This window comes from Coturnix japonica, chromosome 1, assembly GCF_001577835.2.
Source record: "Coturnix japonica isolate 7356 chromosome 1, Coturnix japonica 2.1, whole genome shotgun sequence".
NCBI classification, from domain to species: domain Eukaryota; kingdom Metazoa; phylum Chordata; class Aves; order Galliformes; family Phasianidae; genus Coturnix; species Coturnix japonica.
The window spans coordinates 85679749-85686754 of record NC_029516.1 but is presented as its reverse complement, the minus strand read 5'-3'; the positions used below and the strand labels follow the sequence as shown (position 1 = coordinate 85686754).

General features: G+C 34.2%; 1 long non-coding RNA gene across 1 annotated transcript; it reads right to left on the bottom strand.

Moving 5' to 3' along the window:
• Positions 1-1997: 1997 nt before the first annotated feature.
• LOC116653507 lies at positions 1998-4910 on the bottom strand. The gene is made up of 2 exons (XR_004307535.1): positions 4778-4910; positions 1998-2105 (listed from the first exon to the last, which is right to left on the bottom strand). It is a non-coding gene; the product is annotated as an uncharacterized LOC116653507 (long non-coding RNA).
• Between the last annotated feature and the right edge of the window lie 2096 nt (positions 4911-7006).

Sequence of the window (7006 nt, the reverse complement as noted above, 5' to 3'; positions counted from 1 at the left end):
ACAACAATTGTTTCACTAAAAATGAGCTGTATGTAGATATGAACTCATAGATGTCATCACGTACATTTGTATACAATCTCCTAAAATGTATGCAATGATTAGAATTAAAAAATATATATTTTTTTAATATAATGATCACACAAATACCAAATAGATTATCTAATAATGAGGAATTGTTCACTTTCCATTATTGCTCACCTTCCAGCATGTCTCAGGAAATATTTTGACAGATTAAGACACTAGATAAAAAAAATCCATGAAAGTCCTACCCCAGACACCTTCCTGTCTCCACCACTTAGCACTCAGTATTTTGAGAGTCAAACTCAACTGTGGGTTTGGGGCTTATTTGCTCCTCCTCCCAGGTTTTGATAGCACATCTTTGCTCTAGTGAATAGATAATATGCTTTTATAAGCCTGTGTTCTCCACTGTACCAAGCAAAGTCAAATAAGGTAAAAGTATCTCCACCCTATTCTGTAAATCCTACTAGTCTTTGTGAGATCTTCTATTATTGCTGCATTATTTTGGTATCTGTCTTCCAAATGTCTTTTTAACCTTTGTCAAATGTAGTCTCGCTAACTTATTTACCATATATATTGGCCTAAATTCTAGTCTTGTGTCTTCCGTGATTTGATAACTTATTCTGAAAATCTCAAAGTTGCAGGAGACCATAACGTCTCTACCAGATGCATTGGAATGATTGAGAAGCAAATCTGGGCTGATCCGTTAGAAACAGAATTAACATTTCCTAAAGAACTGATATATATATAATTTCTTATTGACACAGAATGGCAAGGTCCATTGATGCACAGGTTCTATTTTTACTTCTGTCATGATTTTACCTGTGATAGTTTTCTGTGTAGAGGCTTGTATTATTCTACATTTGGATTTGTGACCAGAATTGTGGCAATCACACACAGATGTTTTAGTTGTTGCAGAGCAGTGCTGCACAGAGCCGAGGGTTTTCCTGCTCCTCATGCTGCCCTGCCAGCCAGGAGCTGGGGGTACACATGGAGATGGGAGGGGACACAGGACAGATGATTCAGCCAAAGGGATATCCTATCCCATATGATGTCATGCTCACCAATAAAAGCCAAGATGAAGTCTGAAAAGCACCATCAAAGTGATGGCTCTTGTCTTCCTCAGAAACTTCTGTTATATTTGGCAAATCCTGCTTTCCTGGGAGTGGCTGAACATCTGCTTGCAAATGAGAAGTAGCAAATGGATTCCTTGTTTTCCTTTAGTACGCTTACACACAACTTTTACTTTATCTACTTTTGTTTTTATCTGAATGTGTGAGATCTTGTAGTTTTACCTTTCCCACTCACTCCCTCATCCGACCTGGGAAGAACCACTATGCGGTGCTTATCTGTTGGTGTTAAACCACAACAATCTCTAATAAGTTGAATCAAAAAGAATCATTCTTTAGATGTGATTATATTTGCTAAAAAATGGTCTTGCCTGGTCCTCAGTAGTTTACACAGCAAATATGAAACCTCAAAGGTCATAGAACTGAAATTCTTCATCTGGTTTAGAATGAGGAAATCACTAGCTAATGCAAAAGTTCAATTTCTGCACAATTTCCTCTCTCACAGCTTTCTTATTTTGTTCTTTTTCTTCCCTATGAAAAAAATCTTTACTGTTAAAGATGTGAAGGAAATATTTTTTTTGCAGAAAATATAGTAGAATGCAATTAGAATGCAATTACAACTCTTTTTATCAAAAAAAAGGCATTTTAATGTAAGCCTTTAAGATTGTATCTTATGTTCCTCATCAAAATGCTTTCCATAATTAAATTAGTGCAGTATTTTGAAAAAAAAAAAAACAAACACAGAAGTCTTTCTCTTTATAAATTTCAGGTAAAAGTATGATTACAATTTAAAAAAATCTGATATTATTTATAAAATGAAGAAATTACCTCATCTATATTTATGAAATTCTTATTAATGTACAGTTACAAGTATGAAGCATATAATAAAACTCAAACATGATTGATTACTTACATATCTTTGAAGACAAAGCAGGTGTTTAGCTGTGTCAAATTATTCCTGTAAGTCTTGATAACCTTCCGTTGACTTCTATGTGTATTGCATCAGCCTTTAAATGACTGGGAAAAAAAAAAAGAATTTATTGTTCCGAAAACAATAACCTCAAGATTGTGTGTGATTACTTGAATATGCTTGTAAGAACAAATATTCCTTGAATCCATTATCTCCCTTAAGATAAAGAACATACAAGCAGAAATAATAATTAAAAAAACAATTAAAAAAATTACTTCAACACAACTTGTTTTAACAGTACCAAAGCATATCAGAACCAAACACACAAAAATGTGGCTTTAGGCCACATACAGAATTTGCGATATAAAATGATCCTTAGAATTGGACTCATAAAGGTGCAAGAGAAATATTTCTAAGTATTTTAGTGGATTTCTCTCTCCTGAGAGAAAAAGGATGCATTATTTTAACTGAAGATTCAGCCTTCACCTATATACCAGGGCTGATCTGAAAGTAATGACACCTATTTTATTATGTTGGTCCATGACATTAGAGGTAGATGTGGTGGTATGGAAGTAGAGGCTGAACCTTTCAGTCAATATTCCACTACATTTTGTTGCCATGTGACAGATGGTAGCGGAGCAAAATGTTGTCTGACATGGAAGTGCTTGTGAAGAAAAGCATGACTTTGAATCCCTCCATGCAGAAAAAAATTCACCTGTTGACATTCATCAATGCTTGCTGAACATATATGGAGACCAAACAGTGGATGCAGTGGTGGTTTCAGAAATGGCAAAAGCAATACGAAAGACAAACCACATTCTGGACAATCATGCAGACTGCTCTGAGCACACAATGCAGGCTCTTGCTCATTGCTAGTGATAAAGTATAGCTAATAGTTGTGTCTATGTTGACAAATAGTGTTTTATAGCTGAGAATTTTCTTTATCAAATAGTGTTCTTGTGCTCTCTTATACGTTATATTTTCCATGGAAGTAAAGGGAGACATTAATTTCAGAGGGACCTATGCTACATGATGCTACCAGTGTCTAGGAGAGCCATTTCCTTTGGTCTTTTCAATTAAATTCTGAATAAGAGCATTAATCCCCTTGTGTTACTTTATTAAAATACATGTCCCAAAGTAAAATTCCTTTCAGTTCTATAAAACCAGACATGTTGAGCACCCAAACTCTGTTTTTCTGGGGTATTTCCCAATTTCATGAGATGTTTTAATTGCCTCTTAAGTCCTTAAAACCAACGATCTAGATAAGTAATTTATTACAAATTCCAGATCTGTTAAACAATGATCAATGTTGCTTATCTTAATTAAAATTCCTCAAAATTTTGAAGAGATAAATATTTTGTTAAAGCAAACAAAAGAAATCCATTCTAGAATAGCTACTTAACTTTAGAAATCATATTATAAGAAATTCTCCTGATACTACAGAGTACAATTATGCATGTGGCAGTGCCCTCTCCTCACTATATTGCCCTGCATTTTGTCTCTTTCTACTGACAAGCTTCAGCTACCACATCTGGCATGAGGCCTTTCAAACTTTTGTTAAGATGCAAAGGACAAAACATGATCGAAGGACATGAAGTGGGCAGAGTGGCAGGGTTCAGGGAAGGCTGTATGCTGAGGAAGATTTTCTGTTTTTTGGTTTTTTTTTTGTTTCTTCTCAGTTGAAAATCTGCACTATACTTCACAAACTTAAGGCTGAGATATTAATCTTGAGATATTAACTGTGAATTTATTAGGTTGCATTAATGGCATTTTCAGCTATGAAAAATATTTTCAGCATACATATATGTATCACTGTATGCACAGTCAAACAACTATCAACTACAGTCCCTTGAAAGTGGCCTTGCAGGAAACACTATCTTCAAAGTGACTACATGTAAATACAATCCCTGAGCATCTCAAACTCAAAGATGATGTAGACTCAGAGGAAGAACCATTTTCATCAATTCTAAGAATTTATATGTACGAAGTCCGACAAGTGAGTTATCAGACTAAGCCTGTATGGTAGTATAGGCTTTGCTGAAAAAACCTTGAAATGATCTTCAGAACAGAAGTTCTTGTTTTAGCTTTGTCTGATGATTTGAGTGTTATGCATTAGAATATTGCTCAAATACCAAAGTCAAGGTTAAGTAAAGCACTGTGTTGTGTTCTCTCTCACTGAGTCTTCCAGTAAATCCCATACGCCCTATGGATATCAAAACATTTCACTGAAACAAAGAAATCCAGATATTAGCCACTGAAAGATCATTAGAAAAATGGTATCTCTTGCAAGTCTGGCTCACAAAATAAGTATTAAAATTAAGTCAAAATATTTTTCAGAGAAACTGTTTTACTTTGAACAGCTGCCAAGAAGTGAATACTGGGCTAATTGTTTGCAACAATAATTGCCAGCAAAGTGGATTTGTTAGTAAACACTCATATTCCAGAGGGGCTAGATTGCTGTTCAAGCATGGAAAATCTGTACACATAACTGCACTTTATGCTAAATCTTAAAACATATTAAAACTGAGCTTCTTACACTTTAATGATATTTGTAAAATGTCAGATGGCATATAGTAGCAATAATACAATAAAATACCTCTGCGATATTCATTTGCTATCTACAAAAAGGATATGTGTAGTGTTTCATCTTACCATGAGTTCTATGCAAAGATAACTTTTAGTTCCCAAAAAACGGAAAATATATCAGAAGGGAGAGTCACTGCTTGCAAAACTTCTTCCCTAGCCGTTCTCTATAATGATATGAAATTTTCTCTCTTACCATTTTGAGGTGGTCAGTTTCAAGGCATGATCCATATGGGTTATTTTTCACCTGTGGTTGAAAGAGACTACCTTTAGGCGTAAGGTGAGATAATTGCATTTCAAACCTCTGAATAGAGATGAATCCATAGAAAAGTCATTTACAAGATATAGTAGGAAGAGATCTCATCAGGTTAGGCCGTCTATGTTTAATGTGTAGTGAAGGAGGAAATTGTCATCACACTCAGAAACCAAACAAAATGAAATCAAGGTGAAAATGTTGGTATTTAAAACAGAGCTCTCCTAAAATAAATAAATAAATAAATATTTTTAAAAAAAAATCTGAATTTTTCAAGATTTTTTTTTTTCTTTTTCTTCCCCCCCCCCCCCCCCCGATCCCCCCACCTTCTCAGATTCTGAGCCAATCTGGTTGGAAGTCTTTTATTAACACTTCATAAAAGTATTTTCAGAGCATTTCCTCTCACAACAAATTTTCTGTCAACTGCTGAAGGGTGCACAATAGCATCACTGGCTTTTGAAGCCCATGTTACAACTGCGTTTCTTTTGTTATATTCAAACTGAACACTCATATTTTAGAAGTTGGTTTTCATGTTTAAGGAACAATGAAGAATTTATACAATTCATTTTCTGTGTTCTAATCATTTCTTGCACATGATATAGCTGTGTGGGAGAAAGGTAGGATCTGCACCCTAAAGATGCTGCTTTAAGTATCAATTGAAAAGTAATTACCGATGTTTAAGGTGAAATATTAATGACATTCAGATCATTAAGATAATGTATGAACATTAACACTATTCAGGCTTGCAAGACCACTAGGACATATTGCATTAAAGAAAAATCATGAAAACTTACTCACTCACCGGTGGCTGTAAATTTATTCCTCTTATCTTAATGTATAGTCTTTTAGGAGAGTGGAAAGGTTAAAGAGAAACAGTGGAAGAGAAGATTTGTGTTGCTTATGGAAAACCACGTACACTAAAGCTAAATAACATGCAAAGTCATTCAAATGATTCTCTCGATCTAATTTCCTTCGTTTCTATACATCAAAAGTAGATTACAGTTTTAAGATGCACACTACAATTACTCACAGTGCTTATCTGTAAATGAAATTCAAGAACATGACATGAACATAATGTGCTGCCAGAAGACACTGAGACACAGCTAATCTGCCTCATATCACACTTTATGTCACTGTTCCCATTCACAAGGGAGATGGCACTTGATTGAAGAAGATATGTTGTGAGCACACTCATGTTTTCACTGAGATTCCTGAAAAAATCTCCCCCACCTCAGCATAAAGTTGCATTTGTACATAAACTATTACCTTGTGTGCTATAATTAAAACAAAACAAAATAAAATCTATCAGGCAAATATTTTTATATTCTGCTACTTTCAGAAAGGAAATGCACACAAAAATAGCCTCTGCAGGTTCTAAAGTCCTTTGCTATTCAATAGAAAAACACGCCCGACAACATTAAGTATTGTTTAAATACAAACTCTACTAAAAAAAATAATAATAATAATCTGTAAAGAAAGCTTTCTAGATGCATTTTCACAGAAAACTAAAGATGTGAACACAAACTGTGACTGTGTATCTGTTTGTACAATAAGCAGGAGATAAAAAATAAAGCTGGATATCTAAATTTCCTGGAGAATTTGCATCGTTCAGCAAAACAAATGAAGTCACAAGCCAGTGCAATTTCATTGCAGTCATTATCTAAGGTACAAAGACCATGATTAGACTTTTTTGACTTTTTTTAATATATATTTTAAAATGTCATCAGAATAGAGTCCTTCTGGAATTAAAGCAACAAAAAATAAAAATAAAAAATAAAAAAGTTCAAATTAGTTCCTTTCAATCAATTTCAGTTTAGGCTGATTCCAGCCTCTGTGAGTATTCAGCTGGTCTCAGCACAATGGCTGGTCATAAGAACCCAGTAAACATTTTTTTGATAAGACTGGGGCAGGTCCACAAACTGGAATTATTACAAAATACACTGATATGGTGTACATATACAAAAATAACTCATCTATAAAATTAAGCATATAATTGAAAATAAGAAACAGTTTTTCACAACTTTTCTGTGTGCACTGGAAGTAAGTACTGCATTCATGATATATTTATCTTGTAAATAATAGCCTGGAACTGTAAATACATATTTTTTTCTTCCATTTGCCTCCCACCTCCCTTGGGATATTTCTAAACATTTATCAGATCATCCTTCAGTC